The sequence below is a fragment of the Bos indicus genome, chromosome 20, assembly GCF_029378745.1.
Source record: "Bos indicus isolate NIAB-ARS_2022 breed Sahiwal x Tharparkar chromosome 20, NIAB-ARS_B.indTharparkar_mat_pri_1.0, whole genome shotgun sequence".
NCBI lineage: Eukaryota > Metazoa > Chordata > Mammalia > Artiodactyla > Bovidae > Bos > Bos indicus.
In genome coordinates this window covers 62,257,271-62,278,249 of record NC_091779.1, presented here as the reverse complement: position 1 = coordinate 62,278,249, position 20,979 = coordinate 62,257,271, and the positions used below count along the sequence as shown (strand labels likewise).

At 45.7% G+C, this 20,979-nt stretch overlaps 1 long non-coding RNA gene and 1 other non-coding gene across 6 annotated transcripts in view; both read left to right on the top strand.

The window, feature by feature from the left end:
* LOC109575084 (uncharacterized) overlaps window positions 1-18,964 on the top strand; it is a 34,087-nt gene extending 15,123 nt beyond the window's left edge. For all 5 annotated transcript variants that reach the window (XR_011562460.1, XR_011562456.1, XR_011562457.1 and 2 more), the window contains 3 exons: window positions 8,095-8,166; window positions 8,318-8,416; window positions 16,971-18,964. This is a non-coding gene — a long non-coding RNA (uncharacterized lncRNA). The remainder of the gene's footprint in view (window positions 1-8,094; window positions 8,167-8,317; window positions 8,417-16,970) is intronic.
* TRNAS-GGA (transfer RNA serine (anticodon GGA)) lies at window positions 9,141-9,212 on the top strand. The gene has a single exon. It is a non-coding gene; the product is annotated as a tRNA-Ser (tRNA).
* Window positions 18,965-20,979: the final 2,015 nt, after the last annotated feature.

Here is a 20,979-nt window from a genome sequence, read left to right as displayed (position 1 = left end):
ATGTCACTTACATGGCTGGAGAACTGAGTGGTCCTTGAGATTCCAGCAGGATCCTCAGCTACTGTAGCTGAGAAAGAGGAAGGAACCTTGTCCTTATCACCCACTCACAGGGGATGGTCCTGATACACATATACTGGCCCCAAGTCGCCCCCCCGCCCCGACCCCTGGCCCCCTGCCCCCGGAAGCCCTGTCCTTCCTACTGAGCCAGAAGGGAAGAGGGCAAGGCATAACCTTTAAAAGAATGACATTACTGTTAGAGATGTGACATAAACTGGTTAGAACCAACTAGGTCCAAGACAGTGAAAGATTTGACTTCCAATAGCCTATATCCCTTGGACAAGGAGATCAAACCAGTCAATCCTAAAGGAAATTATCCTGAATATTCATTGGAGGGACTGATGCTGAAACTGAAGTTTCAATCCTTTAGACCTGATGTGAAGAACTGACTCATTAGAAAAGACCCTGATGCTGGTAAAGCCGGAGGGAAGGAGGAGAAGCAGGCAGCAGAGATCAGATGGTTAGATAGCATTACTGACTCAGTGAACAAGAATCTGAGCAAACTCTGGGAGATAGTGGAGGACAGAGTAGGCTGGCGTGCTACAGCCCATGGGGTCACAGAGTTGGACATGACTTAGCAACTGAAAAATAACAACAAACCCCTGTTATAATATATTAGCATCTAATGACATGCCCGCCAGTTGACAGTTCCAAAGCCGACCATAAAAGGCCAAAGACTGGGTGGTGGTCCAATTCCTGGAAATCCCTGCCCTTGAAATAGTTGGACTAATCCTCCCATTCATTAACTTATGAAATTACCCAGCCCATAAAAACTAGCCACACAGTATTTCAGAGCCTCCTGCCTTCTGAAATGGCCCATACTCTGTCTGTGAATTGTGTTTTTCCCAGGATCACTCTTGCTCTTTTGAGAAGGACCACATTCTGTTTACGGAATGTGTTTTCTCACTAAGTAAACCCATGTACTTTCCCTCTCACCAAATTCCTTCTGTGGTGAGACAAAAACAACAACAACAACAAAAAAAAACAAAAACAAAAACAAAAACTGAGCTTCATTAAGTCCTGAGACCAGGGGTGTGATTTTAATTAAAAGATGGTGGATTTGAATCCCAGCCCGTGGGTTCAGGCCCCTGTCTGGGTTTTGGCTGGGTTTGAGTTCTATCTGAGTTAAGCGGTTTCGCTACCATCCCAGGGTTATAAGGGCAGGAGGAGGGAACTACAGTCCCTTACCAGACTCTGAGGACAGACCTAGAAATCTCAAGACTAAAAAGGGGTTTCCTGATTTTATAGACTTTCTTTAATTCAGCAGACACCTTTGAGGACCTACTCCATGCCAAGCACTTTTCTAGAAATTGAAGATAAATTCTCAGCTTTTGGGGGGCTACTTGTGGCTCAGCTAGTAAAGAATCCATCTGCAGTGAGGGAGAGCTGGGTTTGATCCCTGGGTTGGGAAGATCCCTGGAGAAGGGAAAGGCTACCCACTCCAGTATTCTGGCCTGGAGAATTCCACGGACTGTATAGTCCATGGGGTCGCTTTCCTTTTCACTTTTCTCAGCTTTTTTAGAGCTTATATTCTGGATGACTGGAGGCTGAAAGGGTGCAAGGTGACAAGTGACAGAGGTCAGCTTCTGATATTCTGCTCTAAACCAGCTGAACCCCGGCCAACTCCCCAGATCCTGAAGCTTTGAGATGTTAACATGCCGTGTTGTTTGTGCAGGTGTACTGAACAAAGAGTTCCTCCGGGACACATTTTAAAAGATAAAATCCAGGTGTGCTGGTGGTTGTGGTTCTCTGTTCAGGTCAAGCGAGACCCTTCAGGAAGAAACTGTGGGCGTGGAGGGATTTATGCCTTTCAGATGTGACTCAGACCCTGAGAGCCAGGGTAGGTCTGTTGGTGAGGGTCCTTCCTCCTCTGGGGCAGGGATGGGCACACTGCAGCTCATGAACCAAGTCCAACCTGCCTCTGGTTTTAATTAAAGTTTATAGACACTCAGCCATGTGCATTCATCTGTGTATTGTCTATGGTTACTAGCCACATGCTGCAGTGCTGGAGTTGAGATATGGTAGATATGAAGCAGGCTGGAGAGCCTAAATTTTATTATTTGAGCCTTCATAGAAAGTTTACAGACTCCTTCAGAATAATGGGTCTGTGCATGAAAAATGTTGCCTGCCATCAGTAAACAAAGAAAGTTGCAGCCTTCAAGCCACTGCAGCTGCCCCCAGTGGTGAGCCTTGAGGGCACTCAGGATGGAGCCAAGCAGGCTGCCTCTGTGATTGCAGCCACCCCCAACTGTGCACCCTGAGGGCATCTGGGCGGGAAAGAAGAGGATTCTGGCCCCAGATAGTTGAGGGCAGATCAAAGGAATGATTTCAGTGAGTCCAGACTCTTGCATCTTTCCATACACAGTTCAGCTCAGTTCAGTTCAGTCTCTCAGTTGTATCCAACTCTTTGCAACCCCATGAACTGCAGCACACCAGGCCTCCCCGTCCATCACCAACTCCCAGAGTTTACCCAAACTTATGTCCATTGAGTTGGTGATGCCGCAATCCAACCATCTCATCCTCTGTTTTCCCCTTCTTCTCCTGCCCTCAATCTTTCCCAGCATCAGGGCCTTTTCAAATGAGTCAGCCCTTTGCATCAGGTGGCCAAAGTATTGGAGTTTCAGCTTCAACATCAGTTCTTCCAATGAACACCCAGGACTGATCTCCTTTAGGATGGGCTGGTTGGATCTCTTTGCTGTCCTAGGGACTCTCAAGAGTCTTCTCCAACACCACAGTTCAAAAGCATCAATTCTTCGGTGCTCAGCTTTCTTTATAGTCCAACTCTCACATCAATACATGACCACTGGAAAAACCATAGCCTTGACTAGACAGACCTTTGTTGACAAAGTAATGTCTCTGCTTTTTAATATGCTATCTAGGTTGGTCATAACTTTCCTTTCAAGGAGTAAGCATCTTTTAATTTCATGGCTGCAGTCACCATCTGCAGTGATTTTGGAGCCTTCCAAAATAAAGTCTGATACTGTTTCCACTGTTTCCCCATGAAGTGATGGGACCGGATGCCATGATCTTAGTTTTCTGACAGAGAAATTCATTAATTCAAGTTAAATTCATTAACTTGAGATGTCTGGTTTCCTTTGTTTAACAGTAGCGTTTTGATATTCTGACTGCCTGGTCTCTGTTGCAAATCTCCCTATATATCCTGGCTCCTGCCTTATCTTCGAGAACAATCCCTCAAAGCTGTCTGAGAGGTTGCTTCCCAGGCCTACGTCCTCAGTTGTGTCTGCCAAATAAAACACAATTCTCAGCTTTTAGGTTGTGGATCTTTTCAAGTCAACAAGTTGTGTCAGTTTGGGGGCTTTTCACTTTGCTTACCCCTGGTTTCTCCAGGTGACAGTCTTGCCTGCTCTTTTGTACTATTGAATTCTAGTATCTCGCTCACAAGCACTCGGACACCGCCAAAATCAGGGAATTTAACTCTGTGCAACAGGAGTTTCTTTCCCTTGGAAATCCATGTCCCCAGCTCCATGAAGTTTCTTGGGTTCTGTCCCAGCCCCTCAGTCTCACCCTTCATGAGCCCAGGTTCCCAGAGCTCTGCCTTCACATCCTTCCTGTTCAACCTCTTACCTGTATCATCCCCAGTCACCACTTCAGTTAATGTCTCCACCATCAGCACAGTGAGTGGGGTTTTGACTAGTAGATAAATGGAAAGGAAATAAGGGAGCTTAAGAAAAGGAAGAGAAGGGAGGTCTCCAAACATTCAGAGATGCAGAATGCTCATCTTCTAATTTTTAGCTTGTGCAATTCTTTTCAGTCGACAGTTCTCAAAGTGTGGTCCCCGGACCAGCAGCACCTGCGTCGCCTGAGACCTCGCAAAAATGGAAGCTCTCAACCCTAGAGCTACTCAGTCAGAAATTCTGGGATGGGGCCCAGTAACCTGTATTTTAGCAAGCCTTCCAGTTAATTCCCACTCATGCTAAAGTTTGAGAACCATCAAACATTTGACTTTTTTTTTTCTATAATTTTTCAGGACCTGCTAGGAAGTTGAAATTCCAAAGCAGTCTTTGAATTCCTGATATACCCTTATTTTTTCACGTGATTGTTAAGAAAGTGAATCCTGCATGTTGAGATGCATTGGCTGAGACATTTTAAGGGAGGCATCATATACAGTAATGGCATTACTGATTAAGAACTGTATTCACCACAGAAAGGATCATTAACTGATTTTATGACACTTACGAGGGCTAATGTTTAGCTCACTGATTTATGAACATCACATCAATCTCCCTTTTAAAAGTTAAATCTCTTCAGTTTTTGATCACAGTTGAGGAGAAGACATTGATTGATTATGTGTATTAGTGCTCCATGACTACAAACAACTCCCCATATTATCCCAGGAGGCTGTGAATGAGTCTCATTACAGGTTCCCATGTAAAGGCAAAGAGTCAGACATGACTGAGCAACTGAATAAAAGCAACAATGTATAGGCACAAGAGGGTAAGGTTGATGCTGCCCCTGAGGCTGCTAACTTTTACCCACTATTACCCTCTTTTAAAGGAAAAATCCCCCTGCCTCTTGGCACTCTGAGTTTGAATGTTTGGGATTTCCAAAGTGTAGTCTAAATGAGGAAATGGAAGAGTGAGCACTGGAAGCCTTTAGTCCATTGTTTGGAATATTTTCCTGGTTATGTAGATGAATGATGAGTGAAAATTTTGCAAGAAGGAGGACCCCTTCCAGGGTCCGAGAGTGGCTCTTATCTGTTGTTGTTTAGTTACTAAGTTGCATCTAACTCTTTGCAAACCCTTGGACTGCAGCATGTCAGGCTTCCCTGTCCTTCACTATCATCTCCCTGAGTTTGCTCAAACTCATGCCCATTGAGTTGGTAATGCCTTCCAACCATCTCATTCTCTGTTTCCCCCTTCTCCTTCTGCCTTCAATCTTTTCAAGAACCAGGATCTTTTCCACTGAGTTGGCTCTTTGTATCAGGTGGAGAGTATTGGAGCTTCAGCTTCAGCAGCAGTTCTTCTCATGAGTATTCAGGGTTGATTTTCCTTTCCAGACCAGCATTTACTGGTCTGATCTCCTTGCAGTCCAAGGGACTCTCAAGAATCTTCTCCAGCACTGTGATTCAAAAGCATCAATTCTTCTGTGCTCAGTCTTCCTTATGGACCAACTCTCACATCTGTACGTGACTACTGAAAATACCATAGCTTTGAATACATGGACGTCAAGGGCCTTAGGAAGCATCATTACCAACAAAGCTAGAGGAGGTGATGGAATTCCAGTAGAGCTATTTCAAATCCTAAAATATGATGCTGTGAAAGTGCTGTACTCAATATGCCAGCAATTTGGAAAACTCAGAAGTGGCTGGAAAAGGTCAGTTTTCATTTCAATCCCAAAGAAAGACAATGCCAAAGGATGTTCAAATGACCACACAATTGCACTCATCTCACACACCAGCAAAGTAATGCTGAAAATTCTCCAAGCCAGGCTTCAATAGTACATGAACCATGAACTTCCAGATGTTCAAGCTGGATTTAGAAATGGCAGAGGAACCAGAGATCAAATTGGCAACAACCATTGGATCATTAAAAAAGCAAGAGAGTTCCAGAAAAACATCTACTTCTGCTTTATTGACTATGCCAAAGCCTTTGACAGTGTGGATCACAATAAACTGTGGAAAATTCTTCAAGGGATGGGAATATCAGGCCATCTTACCTGCCTCCTGAGAAGTCTGCATACAGGTTAAGAAGCAACAGTTAGAACTGGACATGGAACAACAGACTGGTTCCAAATTGGGAAAGGAGTACATCAAGGCTGTATATTGTTACCCTTCTTATTTAACTTATATGCAGAGTACATCACGTGAAATGCCAGGCTGGATGAAGCACAAGTTGGAATCAAGATTTCTGGGAGAAATACCAATAACCTCAGATATTCAGATAACACAACCCTTATGGCAGGATGTGAAGAAGAACTAAAAAGCCTCTTGATGAAAGTGAAAGAGGAGAGTGAAAAGGTTGGCTTAAAACTCAACATTCAAAAAACAAAGATCATACCATCTGGTCCCATCACTTCATGGCAAATAGATGGGCAAACAATGGAAACAGTGACAGGCTTTATTTTCTTGGGCTCCAAAATCACTGCAGATGGTGACTGCAGTCATGAAATTAAAAGACTTGCTCCTTGGAAGAAAAGCTATGACCAACCTAGACAGTATATTAAAAAACAGAGACATTACTTTGCCTATAAAGGTTCATCTAGTGAAAGCTATGGTTTTTCCACTAGTCATGTATGGATGTGAGAGTTGGACCATAAAGCTGAGTGCTGAAGAATTGATGCTTTTGAACTGTGGTGTTGGAGAAGACTCTTTAGAGTCCCTTGGACAGCAAGGAGATCCAACTAGTCCATCCTAAAGAAAATCAGTCCTGAATATTCATTGGAAGGACTGATGCTGAAGCTGAAGCTCCATCATTTGACCATATGGTGTGAAGAACTGACTCTTTGGAAAAGATCCTGATCCTGGGAAAGACTGAGGGCAGGAGGAGAAGGGGATGATAGAGGATGAGATGGTTGGGTGGCATCACTGACTCGATGGGCATGAGTTTGAGCAGGCTCCAGGAGTTGGTGATGGATAGGGAAGCCCAGCATGCTGCAGTCCATTGGGTGGCAAAAAATGGAATACAACTGGGAAACTGAACTGAACTGATATGGACCTTTGCCAACAAAATGATGTTTCTGGTTTTTAGTATGCTGTCTAGGTTTGTCATAGCTTTCCTTCCAAGGAGCAAGAGCTTGCAGGCAAATTCTTTACTGTCGGAGCCACTGTGGAAGCCAGCTCTTATCTAGTGCTCAAAAATGAATTTTCCAAGGAGATAACACACGCTGACAAAGCAAGAGACATCACTGAGGAGGAACACCGAAGTGGAGAGTAGTAGGGTTGGGGAACCCAGGAGGACTGGTCTGCCACATGGTTCACAGTCTCAGGCTTTACGGTAATTGTTTAGTTTCTGGGTTTTCTCTGACCAATCAGTCTGACTCAGGGTCCTTCCTGGTGGCACATGCATCACTCAGTCAAATGGGTTCCAGTGAGAAGGATTCCGGAGGTCGGTAGGACATACAGACTGAAATCTCCTCTCTACTCTTAATCTTTCCCACATTCTTCCAGTTGGTGGTAGCTTGTTAGCTCCATGTTCCTTACCAGGACATCCTGTCATAAGATAACTAATGTAAGTGGTTACTACTGTGCCTGGCCACGGTGGGCAGTTTGGGTCAGTGGTCCCCCTAACAGAAAGATTCCATCAAACTTCCTTGATCTTGTGATAATGGCCTGACTCCTGTTTCCAGGTGCTCAGACTCAAAGGAGCTCCATCAACCTTCTTCCTCTGTCTTCACTCTCAGTTCACTTCAGTCGCTCAGTCGTGTCTGACTCTTTGTGACCCCACAAATCGCAGCATGCCAGGCCTCCCTTTCCTTCACCATCTCCCGGAGTTCATTCAAACTCACATCCATCGAGTCGATGATGCCATCCAGCCATCTCATCCTCTGTCGTCCCGTTCTCCTCCTGCCCCCAATCCCTCCCAGCATCAGAGTCTTTTCCAATGAGTCAACTCTTGGCATGAGGTGGCCAAAGTACTGGAGTTTCAGCTTTAGGTTTAGTAAGTTCCATCATGTGCTTTGTCTTTCATCTGTACCCCCCAAACACATAGGATTTTCATGGACAGCACGATGTTTTTCTGTTATATCATTAACTGAAATAAATACATAAATAGTACTCCTCTTCTGGTTGATTTGGTAGAAATTCATTATTAGAATGGCAAAGGGAAAGTATCAGGTAATTTCAGGTCTTCCCATGGTCACCCCATTGATTCAACTGTCACACGACTTGAAAAACAACAGGAGAATTCGCCGGTTATGTGTCCTCTACTTGGACGGTGATTATCCTTACGGACTCAATATGATTTGCATCTGTTTGTGATGAAGCATTTTATACATATGACCAAAATACCTTTGTTCAAAATAGGATCATACTAGCACTACTGTACCTTTACTGCTAATTTTTATTTTATTCCCAAATAGAATATATGCTTTTCTCAACTGAAGGTTTGGCTGACTACACCTGTGAACAAAATTTTGCCTGATGCCTGTTGGGTAAGTAAAGTTTTATTGGAACACAGCTATGCCCACTCTTTTACATATTACTTAATGCTGATTTTGTGCTCTCATGGTAAGGTGGAATAGCTGGGACAGAGGTTATATAGCCTTTAAAGCCAAAAAAAGTTTACTGTCTGATTCTTTGCAGGAAGTTTGCCCACCCCTGTCAACTGCATCACTTAATGACACCAAGAGAGACAGCCTCAAGGGTTAGGCACAGACTGGCTTCTTTATGACGTGAAATCAGGTAAAGGCTGCTTCTTTCCTGTTTCAGCTCTGCCCATGTCACCAAAGTCTTGGCTCCCTGTAACCGATGCTGAATAGAAATACAGAGACAGAGTTTGGAGGGAATGAAAGATGGCTTTATTCCTCTGCCAGTCACGGGGGGAAGACACGGCAGGCTACATCTCAAGAACTGTGCCCCACCCCCAACATGGGCAGTCGGGGGGATCACAAAGGTGGAGCTCACAGTCCGGGGTATATGGTAAGGAACAAAGCAGTGAGAGTCTTGCCTGCTTCTTTTTCTTGCCTTTTTTCAAAACAAAGCTGCTGTCAGGTAGCCCAGTAATCAGGTCTGTTTGTCTCCGGTTTATCAGCCTGAGACCTTTTTTCTTAAATGTAAAAAACTACAAGGGGTGGTCTGTTACAAGCGAGCACAGATTCTCTTCCTATATAGGTCATTACAGAATATTGAGTAGATTTCCCAAGTGCTATACAGTAGGTTCTTGTTAGTTATCTATTTTACATATAGTAGTGTGTGTATGTTAATCCCCAGCTTCTAATTTACCCCTCCCTCCCATGTTTCCTCTTTGGTAACCATGTTTGTTTTAAAAATCTGTGAGCCTATTTCTGTTTTGTAAATAAATTCATTTGTATCATTAAAAAATTAGATTCCACATATGGGGATATCATATGATATTATCTTTTTACATCTTTTTTCTTAAATGTAAAAAGCTGCAAGGGGTAGGGCTTCCCTGGTGGCTCAGAGGTTAAAGCATCTGCCTGGAATGCAGGAGACCCGGGTTCGATCCCTGGGTCGGGAAGATCCCCTGGAGAAGGAAATGGCAACCCACTCGAGTACTCTTGCCTAGATAATCCCAAGGAGGGAGGAGCCTGGTAGGCTACAGTCCATGGGGTCGTAAAGAGTCGGACATGACTGAGTGACTTCACTTTCACTTATGTTTCTCTGTCGGACTTACTTCACTTAGTATGATCATCTCTAGATCCATCCATGTTGCTGCAAATAGCATTATTTTGTGCTTTTTTTTATGGCTAATATTCTATTATATATATGCACCACATCTTCTTTATCCAGTCATCTGTTAATAAGTAGCTACATTTTGGGGACAATTTGTTATGCAGCTATAGATAACCATTACACAGGAGGAAAAAAAAAAACAAACAAAAAAAAACGACAACCCAGAGCTGAATGAGGGAATGGTATAGCTTTCAGCTTGATAGAATTTGTTCAGTCTGCTTTAGTTAAGTTAAATGCAATTGGAGAATATTATGCAGCTATTAATAAATTATCCCCCTTTAGAAGCAGACTGTTAATTTGACATGAGTTCAGACATCCCCACCTATTTTTAAACACATGCTGGGGCTCACTGTCCTCTCATAGGTTTGCATAGTGTGCTGGGTCTTCAGCTATCTTTATGCACAGACCTAATATCTAAGCTCCTGTGGAAAAATGGCCTTATACATATGAACTGGCTAATATTTATACAAAAGAAAATGCCAGAAAAATGCTTACTTTGTATTGAGCTGCTGCTATTTCTTTCTTTGAAAATGAAACTATGGCACATCACAGATACAGGTGTGGACTTTGCAAACATTCCCGCTTTGACCCATGCTCACTTGGTGGAACAGCTGTCGTGCCCAGCAGCTTCTAGCACCTGCGCTCTGCAGAGGAGCCGTGCGCAGCGGGCACTGGGCAGCTGCAGCTGCCCCAGCATCACCCCAGCTGGATCCGCTCACCCCGCTGCCCCTCAGACCCCTGGCAGCTGCCTGAGTGGCTGTCAGCCAGAGCTGTGCCGGCAGCGGGAGCAGGACTCAGCTGCCAGGGCTGCTTGGCCCAAGATAAGCTGCTTCTGGAAAAGACAAATCAACTCAACTTGTATGCTCTGCTCTTCTTCGGTCATTCTCATCTGCAGAATCTTGAAGCTATTTTCTGAACATGGGTATATGCTTAGAAAGCACACAGCCCTGGACACGTGGACACACACGCAGACACATATGTGTGTGCAGACACCTTCAATCTCATGTTTGCTTCATGTGGATGGTTAACAGAGCCGAAGAGTCCTCTGGAGCTTGTCCATCCAGTGCCTTTAAACCGACCATCCCTTGCCGTACCTTGGGGGTGATTTTTAAATGCAGATTTGGAGTCCCGTCCTGACCTAGTTGGATCAGTTGTTGGTGTTGGCGCCCAGGAGTCTGTATTTACGACGGATGGTAGTTTGCCCATAGCCATCTCCACCCAAGCGGCCCTATATGTTTGGTGAGTGGTGACCTGTTTTAGTTTATTTATGCTGCTGTTAACAGGCTTCCCAGGTAGCGGAATGGTAAAGAGTCCACCTGCCAATGCAGGAGAAACAGGAGACATGGGTTTGATCCCTGGGTTAGGAAGATTCCCCTGGGGGAGGAAACAGCAACCCACTTCACTATTCTTTCCTGGGAAATCCCATGCACAGAAGAGTCAGGCGGGCCACAGTCCATGGGGTTGCAAAGTATCAGACATGACTGAGCAACCGAGCAAACACACCGTAACAACGTACCACATAGACTCACGGGCTTGAACCAGAGGTGTTTACTGTCTTGTAGCTCGGAAGGCCAGCAGTCCAGACTCGAGATGCCTGCAGGCTCGTTCCTTCTGAGGCTGGGAGGGAGAACTTGATTTCAGGAGTCTCTCCTCAGCTTGTAGACAGCCGTCTTCTCTGTGTCTCTCAACAGGGTCTTGCCCCGTGTGTGTCCAAATGTCCCCTTTTTATAGGGACACCCATCTTATTGGATTGGGACCCACACTAATGACCTCATTTTAATTTGATTACAGCCTTTAAGACCCTCTCTCCACATACAGTCATGGTCTGAGGTACTGGGGTCAGGACTCTAACATGTCTTTTTGGGGATACAATTCAACCCATTGAATACTTTGAATGGTAATGGATTCAACTTTGACTTTTTTCCAAACTTTGGAGTTTTACCCTTCACTTCCTCCAGAAGCTCCCTGCCTCAACAGTCAATATTGAGGTGTTGAGAAACCATGGGTTGCTGGGTGGTGATAGCCCATAATAGTATGTCCTGAATTTTCCACAATAATAACATGATCATGGCTATGTTTATGGGCACTTACTATCTGTGCAAAGTGTCTTATATGCATTATACAATTTTAACTTTCACAGCAAATTTTGAAGAAATTGCTGTCATGTCTCTTAATTTAGAGATAATAAGCCTGAGGCATAAGGAAATTGGGTAATTTGGCCAAGACCTCAGAACTAAGGCTTCCCTTGTGGCTTAGCTGGTAAAGAATCCGCCTGCAATGTGGGAGACCTGGGTTTGATCCCTGGGCTGGGAAGATCCCCTGGAGAAGGGAAAGGCTACCCACTCCAGTATTCTGGCCTGGAGAATTCAATGGACTGTATAGTCCATGGGGTTGCAAAGAGTTGGACATGACTGAGTGACTTTTCACTTTCAGAAGTAGTAGACACAGATTAGGGCCCCAGTCCAGGTCAGAACAATTCTAGAAGCCATCCTTTTCTCTATTGTACATTAATTGTTATGAAGTTTTCAGTTCAGTTCAGTTCAGTCGCTCAGTCATGTCCAACTCTTTGAGACCCATGGACCACAGCACACCAGGCTTCCCTGTCTTTCACCAACTCCTGGAGCTTGCTCAAACTCATGTCCATTGAGTCGGTAATGCCATACAACCATCTCATCCTCTGTTGTCCCCTTCTCCTCCTGCCTTCAATCTTTTCCAGCATTAGGGTCTTTTCTAATGAGTCAGTTCTTTGCATCAGGTACCCAAAATATTGGAGTTCCAGCATCAGGATCAGTCCTTCCAATGAATATTTAGGACTGATCTCCTTTAGGATAGACTGGTTGGATCTCCTTGCAGTCCAAGGGACTCTCAAGAGTCTTCTCCAACACCACAGTTCAAAAGCATAAATTCTTCGGTGCTCAGCTTTCTTTAAGTTCTAATTGTTACCAAAGCCTCTTTGCATTTAGCTGGTTTTTCTTCCCTATCTCATAGGTCTAACTTTTTTGTTCCCCTTCTGTAGCCTGAGTGACTACATTCTTTCCTCATTGTCAGATGCTTCCATAAGATTTCTAGGCCCTTTTGAGCCCTTAGTTTTCCAGGGTCCACACCCCTGTTCTTTCCTTGGGTGCATGCCCAGCATCCTCTGACCACAGTCCGCCTCTTGGACTCTCCGGTTGGCTGATATGCATCTTAATGTGTTGTCCCGGTGTAGACTGGAGCTAGGTTTACACACAGTCTTGCTATAAATGAGCTGGCTTATTATGCTCAGAGTAAAGAAACATCTCCCAGTCAAGTGTGCTTGTTGTCCCATCAAGACAGACCACACAGCTTCTGTTCCTTCCACGTAAGTACATCAGAATATGGGCTAAGCACACATTGTGGGCCAGGACTCTATGTATACATCACCCTAAGCAATGCATTCCCACTGTGTTGACCAGGGCAAAGTTACAGACCAAGGAAAGTGAGCCTCAGTATTCCGGGGACAAGACCCTACTGATGGGACCATTTCTGGGGTTTCCAGCTCACTGTACAGTGCCGACCACAAACTCCCCTCTTAAGCGGGTTTATCATGGTTGGAATTATTTGGAATTATCCAGGGCTTATTCCAGCCTCTGGAACTGGGAAGGACTCTCCTTCTCTCCATCTTACTCTCTTTGGTTTGTACAGTTGCCCTTTAGGTAACCTTAGAATTCTAGAGATGGTCATTGTCCCACATCCATGGTTTTGTACTTGGCCTGATGCGTATGGAGGAGATTGACATCACCAGCTTGTGTAGGGCTGTTCAGTGTGGTTGATTTCAGCGTCTATAATGGGACAAGAGCCCAGCTGCTAGCCCTCCTTCCCTTCCCTCCCAAACAGTGATGAGCTCTGGCTCCAGGTGTTCTAGATTCTGGGGTCCCTGCAGTTGAACAAGACACATAGGGTTCCTGCTCTCAGGGGCGTTCTAATGGTGGGTTGACAGGTGACAAACGAAGTAAGCCCATGACGTGTGCTCAGGTTGTGTTAACCGCAATGATGGAAATAAAACAGGATAACAAAGGGTGTATGTGTGTGTGTGTGCGTGTGTGTGTGTGTGTGTGAGCCTTCTTCTACCAAGTCTGTCCAGTGCTCAACTTTCCAGCTTCTAATTTTTGCTTTCTTAGCAGACCTACAGTCTCTTGATACATCCTGTGTCAGTACCAGCTTACCTGTTTCAGCCCCCTTCGTTTGTCAGGTGAAGATCTGCAAAGTGATTTTTGAATTTACCCCAATAGTGGAGTTAAATTAAATATGCAATCAATCAGCTTAAAACTACAAGTGGTTCCTGCCAATGTTTTCAGTCAGCCCGGCACGATTCTGGACTTCAGATATGATATGAACTCCTCAACACCACCTCTATTTTGTGAGAGTTGGTGGAAGCAGAGCAGAGCCCTGGAGAAATTACAGAGTCCAGCAAGATGGTCTTTGTTTCCTGTTCCTCTGCCCTTTCAACTCCTTGGCAATGCCCCTGTCCACCTCTCAGCCCTCTTCATCCTGGATCCTCTCCACTAATCAAAACAAGAAAAAAGAGGCTATCATTTATTTATGATTAGGAGGAAAATCAGGGTCATGGTTACCAGGCCTGGGACCCTCTCTTCAGGAATAACAGTGCATTTTTCAGTAACCTCCACAGTTCTCATTCTTGAGGACCTCCAGCTTTGCCAAGCAAGTTCTAGGTCAGGGACCCTGGCAGGTCATCATACAAGGAAAGAGGAGCTATGAGGCCAGTGCTGGCCCCGTCTACATCAGTAAGGCCCAGACAAGGCAGCCAGGGATGGGATCCGTATCAGAACAAATACTGCCTTCCATGGAGGGCAAAGGCCCTCAAGTCCGGGGATGGAGAGAAGGCTCTTTCAGGCCTTTTCCCTGAGGTTCGACAGGACAGAGCTGATGGTCATATTGAGTGTCCTAGAGCCCCTACTTGGGCTATAACTCAGGGAAAATGATGTCAGGCTGTTTTTTAAAATTAACATTTTAGGAACCACTCTCCTCTTGTGGAGTGGGAGGGCCTACCCTCTTTAAATGACATCTCAGACACGAGCCACCTAAGCTGCCTGTCTGCTGGGCACTGGGGGTGGGGTGGGGAGTCTGGGTGCTGTCCTGAGCCCAGCCTCTGGGTCCCTGGGAGACCCTGCTCTGGGTGGAGCAGTTCCCAGGGCAACCTCCCAGCCTGCTTCTGAGTGGTCTCTGGATTGGGTCAGGTCATCTCGGTTACTTCTGGGCTACTGACGGGGTAATCCAAGCAGGGGCTGGGGCCTCCCCCGGCTGCAGCCCCAGGCCCAAGTCCACTCCAACTTCCTTGGAGTTCTACCCTGTGGGGTGACCACCCCTTTTCCTGGCTCTTCCCCACTGGCTCCCTCCCTTTGCTGCCTTCACAGAGGCTGTGGCTCCCTCTCCCCTCATTCCTCCCCTTCCTTTAGCCTCTGTTCTTTCCTCCTCCTGTGCAAAGATTTTCAGCTCCACAGAGCTCATTTCCTGAGTATCATCTGTCCATCTTTACACTAAGTCTCTGCCTCTAGGCAGAGGCACCGGAAGCTTGGGCCAAAACTGGAAGCCGGAAGTGGGAAGTGAGAAGCTAGAAGCAGCAAGTGAGAAGTGAGAAGCAGGAAGCAGTTGTTTCTGCTGCTTCCAGATTCCTTCCTTTGGGGCCCAAGAAACTTCATCCTGGTCAAGACCAGTGAGATTAGGGATGTAGAGAATCCTGCCCTTGGAGCTAAACTGTAGAAAATATTCAGGAAGATGGTTAACCAGGATGCTGATTTCAGCGACAAAGCAAGGTGAGATAAGGAAAATTATCACGGAGCTACTGCAGAAATGATTTCAATAACTATCATATGAATGAGTGACATGATCCAGGGCTACTTGTCACGGGGTGAATAAACACTTATACATATCAAAAAATGTCAACCTAACTTTGAGACAAGCTTACATTAATTGTAGAGGCAAATCCAGCTGATGTATGTCCCACCTTCCTGGTGAATTGCTCAGGTAGCATGGTCTAAAAAACAACTAGAGACACTGGCCTGTAATGAACACGGTGTGGACATCTCACTGTGAACATTTTATCAAATATGCTACTTCAGTTCAGTTCAGTTCAGTCACTCAGTTGTGTCCGACTCTTTGCCACCCCATGAATCGCAGCACGCCAGGCCTCCCTGTCCATCACCAACTCCCGGAGTTCACCCAGACTCACGTCCATTGAGTCAGTGATGCCATCCAGCCATCTCATCCTCTGTCGTCCCCTTCTCCTCCTGCCCCCAATCCCTCCCAGCATCAGGGTCTTTTCCAATGAGTCAACTCTTCACATGAGGTGGCTGAAGTACTGGAGTTTCAGCTTTAGCATTATTCCTTCCAAAGAAATCCCAGGGCTGATCTCCTTCAGAATGGACTGGTTGGATCTCCTTGCAGTCCAAGGGACTCTCAAGAGTCTTCTCCAACACCACAGTTCAAAAGCATCAATTCTTTGGCGTTCTGCTTTCTTCACAGTCCAACTCTCACATCCATATTTGACCACCGGAAAAACCATAGCCTTGACTAGATGGACCTTTGTTGGCAAAGTAATGTCTCTGCTTTTGAATATGCTATCTAGGTTGGTCATAACTTTCCTTCCAAGGAGTACTTGGGTTTCCTTCCTTTCAGAGTTGACATGTCATGTAAAAATTGAGCGCAAATAAAACTGTCCTGTCATGTAGTATTTCAAATGCTCTCTAAGATCTGTTTCTAAAGCATGCACTCTCAAGGGGAGTAATTCTGCACTCAAAGGGGGGTGAAAAATCATTTTTTAGTGCATCATTTGTATAGCTTTTTATGAACAAAGCACAGATATATAATACATAAGTAGATATACAGTATGTCTTTAGTCTTAATATTTCACTGGGGAGTAATTAGGACAAAAATATCTAAAAAGAATCTTTGAGGGGTAGAGGTGATAAAAATTGAGTTGAGAAACATTACTTTAAATGGATGATACTTTTGTGAAGGTCTCTATTTTAAAGTATGATCTGCTAGTTAATTTTTAAATTAGAGATCCAGATTTTCAGATCTTGAGCTGCTTAAGACAAGACAGATCTGTAGCAAGTCACTTACTGCTAGAAGGTAACATCCATCCCTCTTTCCCACAGCATGGAGGCCCCCAGGAGAGTCTTCCAGCCGGGAAGTCTGTGCCACACTGTTTTAAAATAATAAGGCTGCTTATTGTCCACAGCCCGTGAAAGCAGTCTCATTATTGTTTTATGGTCAGATCTCTTTGGTAATAATAGTACTGATAATTACAACACTGTGTTTCATCAAACCAAGACTCAATTGATTGTAAGATGTGCAGTTAAAGTTTGACACAGTGCCAGGATGCTGCAGACTGTCATATGCATGGAAGAAATGGTAAAATGTGGGAGAACTGGAGCAATGAAATGTAGAACCAATGGCTGACAACTGGTGAGCCTTCACCACGTGCCTGGTGTATCTCAATGAATAATTTCAACAGTAATGCTGATTACGTATGATGATACTTATTACTACCTCTATTTTTCAGATGAGGATAACTGAGGTTCAGAGAGGTTAAGTAACTTGCCAAGGATTGTACAACTTCAAAATGGTGGAAGAAGGAATCAACTAGAGGACTCCAGGACCCTCATGCCTTGACTTTTGAGGAACACAAGGCTGCATCTTTTCTTGTTCTATCCCCCATTACCTGGAAAAGCAGGTTCACCTCCATTCATTCAATGTCCAAGTTTCTGGAAAAATGTACAAGATAGGATTCTTGTAACTTTCAAATTCAAGAGGTGGAAGTTATTTTATAAAGAAAGGTTTTGAAAAGAACGCTTTGATAAGGCAGCATCTGCATGCCCTCCTGACCCAATTTAGCTTGAACTTGGGGTTGGTCCTGACTCCTACCTCCCACAGTGGGATTGTGGCTGGACATTCACCTTTTTGTGTCTGTCAGTCCTAAAGTTTGAGCCTCATAAATCTAGGCTCTGATAGCCCAACAGTGTCACTAATGAGCTCCTGGAGGATGAGACATTAAACCCACATTTCCAATAGGTTTACAGTCTTCTGCTTTGGGTTACTGTCTGGGGGTGGTGTTCTGTTTCTATCTCTTCTTTGCCTTCATTCAGATTGCTGTTCTGTGAAGGATCCTGGCTGTCCAGAGTATATTTAGCTCATTTGGCAGGGACACTTTCTTAACAGTATAGAGATAACCAATTGTATAGTTTATATTGGAATTGAGGATTTTGCCTCCCTCAAGAATATTATAATCTTAACTACTGTTTGAGGCTCCATTGCTTTTAGATAAATACAAAAATGTGTTTTCGCTTCCCCTATTCTAGTGAGCGGTTTTTCAAATGGACTGTAACCGAGGCTTTCTCTGTTTGCATTGAGAGTCATCTCAGGTTTATTTAAAAAACCTAATAAAAATGTGAGCTGCACACAACTAGGCCAAAGCAGAGGAATGAAAAGAAATTGTTTGGTGAGGATTTTGCAGAACAATGGGACGAGGCTGTTGCTCACAGAAGGACTTAGTTTTTTTCTCAGGAGGGGGAAGTTTACATCTGCCCACCCCAGCTAGTCACTCCAGAAGGTTCACACGACCCTTCACCCTTCATACAAAGCGATCCCACACATCTGAGGCAGAGACTCCTTCCACGTGACCTCAGTTAGATTGAGGTGCCTCTCTAGTAAGTTCTTTTCTGGCTTTGTGCATTATAAAGCCTTTTGAAGTTATTCTAAACCAAAACAAACAAAAATTTCAAGAGATGATGTCTCCCTGAGCTTACGCTTACCTGGTGATGTTTATCCTGCCAATTTCTAGACTGAAAAGCATCCCACCTACGTTAACTGTTGTTGTTCAGTCTCTAAGTCACAGCTGACTCTTTGTAACTCCACGGATGGCAGCACGTCAGGCTTCCCTGTCCTTCACTATCTCCTGGCGTTTTCTCAAACTCATGTCCACTGAGTCAGTGTTAATTATGTATTTTGGCAAAAGTCAAAAGGACTGTTTTTCCCCCTAAGATTTATCCCTGGTTTTTGTTTACTTCAATAAATATTGTCAGTTGAACAAACAAACTTTGGCCAGCAGCTGGGCTGGTGTTTGGTTCTGTTTCTTGCGAGGGTTGAGTACTGTGGTCTTTTAACTTGCATTCACATCACCTGTGATTCCCTGGTACCCGAGCAGAAGGGATGCTCACCACAGTTGGTCTGAGGAGTCTCTTCCTGACCACACTTTCAGTGACATGTCAGGGCCTGAAACTAGCCTCAAGAGAGCATTTACACCCCAGAAATTGGCAAGCCCTACAAATCATGGCGGGCTTCCCTAGTGGCTCAGTGGTAAAGAATTCACCTGCCAAGCAGGAGACCTGGGTTTAATCCCTGGGCCAGGAAGATCCCCTGGAGAAGGGAATGGCAACCCACTCCAGTATTCTTGCCTGGAAAATCCCATGGACAGAGGAGCCTGGCGGGTTACAGTCCCTGGGGTTGCAAAGAGTCAGATATGACTTAGCAACTAAACAACAACAGTAACAAATCATGGCCCACCCACCGCTCCCTATGCTATGCTATGCTATGCTAAGTCGCTTCAGTCGTGTCCAACTCTGTGCGGCCCCATAGACAGCAGCCCACCAGGCTCCATTGTCCCTGGGATTCTCCAGGCAAGAATACTGGAGTGGGTTGCCATTTCCTTCTCCAGTGCATGAAAAGAGAAAAGTGAAAGTGAAGTTGCTCAGTCGTGTCCGACTCTTAGTGACCCCATGGACTGCAGCCTACCAGGCTCCTCCGTCCATGGGATTTTCCAGGCAAGAGTACTGGAGTGGGGTGCCATTAAGTCTGTTAAATATTTACAGCTGCCCAGTGCCTGCGGCTGTCACATCTCAGTGACTCAAGCCCCAGAAGACATGTTACAAGCGCTGGACAAAGAGTGATCATCCAGGGACGTGGTCTGGGGTTTCACCAACAGAGGAGAATGCTGGATGGTCCTACAACCACTGCCTCTGCCATCAGTGAGCCAGAAGGTATATATGTGCGTGTGTGCACAAGTGTGCACCTCTGTATGCATTCATGCATGCACCTGTGCATGTGCCCGTGTGAACACTGAAGTGAGCCTCTGCGTGTGGCCGAGGCCCAGGCAACTCCTCCCTTCTGCATGGTTTCTCTTTCCTCCTCACCCTTCCCTCCCTGCCTGAGCCTGCCAGACCTGGTGGGGCATTCATTAGCCAGGCAAATGGGCAAACAGCTGCTCAGAGCTGAACACGCTTTTGGGGAGTGAAGAGTGACCCCTAGGGCAATGTGAGGCTGGGACCATGCCAATCACATCCTTCCCCTTCTCTCCTCCACCGCTCCTGCCTGCCCATTAAACTTAACATTCTGGGCCCTTTAAACAGGAGAAGATGCCTTGGCCGGGGCATTGGTGGGGAATGATGGGGGAGGGAAAGCTGATGTGGCCTGATGCCAGGCAGTTGGGGTGGGAGTGGGGTGAGAGTCTGGACCGGCCATGGTGTCAGAGCCTCCTGGCTTCTCCAGAATCTTCCAGCTGGGCCTCTTCCTCCTCATCACTGAAAATTCAGACTGACCTGAGGATACTGAACCTTTGTGAGCTCTTGGCTCTTGCCTGACCTCTACCTCTGTAGATACTGCTTAGGCTCTTCGGGGTAGAGGCCTGAGTCATCACCAGAGTGAGAGATGTGAGCAGGAGCCCCGGCCTCCACTTTGTGCCCCGAGGCTAGGCTGCTCCGTCCTTTTGTGGGCTTACTATTTGCCAGCATTTCTCTACAATCTTTATGTACCATAGAAGTCTTAAACCTCACAAGGATCCACTGGGGTCAGTCAGTCAGACTCTTTGCCACCCCATGTACTGTAGCACGCCAGGCCTCCCTGTCCATCACCAACTCCCAGAGTTTACTCAAACTCATGTCCATTGACTCGCCATCCAACCATATTATCCTCTGTCGTCCCTTTCTCCTCCTGCCTTCAGTCTTTCCCAGCATCAGGGTCTTTTGCAGTGAGTCAGTTCTTCGCATCCATCAGGCCAGCTCCACTGGGGTAGGTAACTCGTATTCCCATTTCCCTGGTGGGTAAACAGATTCCAGGACTTGAAGTAACTTGTCTAAAATCTCAGAGCCAGCAAGTGGGAGAAGCAGAACTGGAGGCCAAAGTTCCAGCCCTTCATCACCATTCAGTCTCTCAGGGGCCAGAGGCAAGTGTTCAGTTTAGTTGTGGGTTCCTTTGACTCTGTCTCCCACCGATGTAGAATCTCACATGTGACCTAGGAACGCTGGCTTCCCCAGGCCAGGAGAGGAATCCATGACTTCAGGAGCCTTTAACTCTTCCTGCATTACGTGTGCAACTGTGCTGCCCTGGGGAGACCACTGCTCTTAGACTCTGCAGGCAGGGCCCAGGGAGGTGGGAGTCCTTCCCCGAATCTGCCCCTTGCTCTGCTCGGGGGGAAACTACAGCCTAGTGAGTAGAGATTGTGGACGCTTGTGGACTTCACATTCCACCAGGCCAGCTGCAGACCTTTGTGAGGGTACCCTCCCTGTACAAGAGGGTAC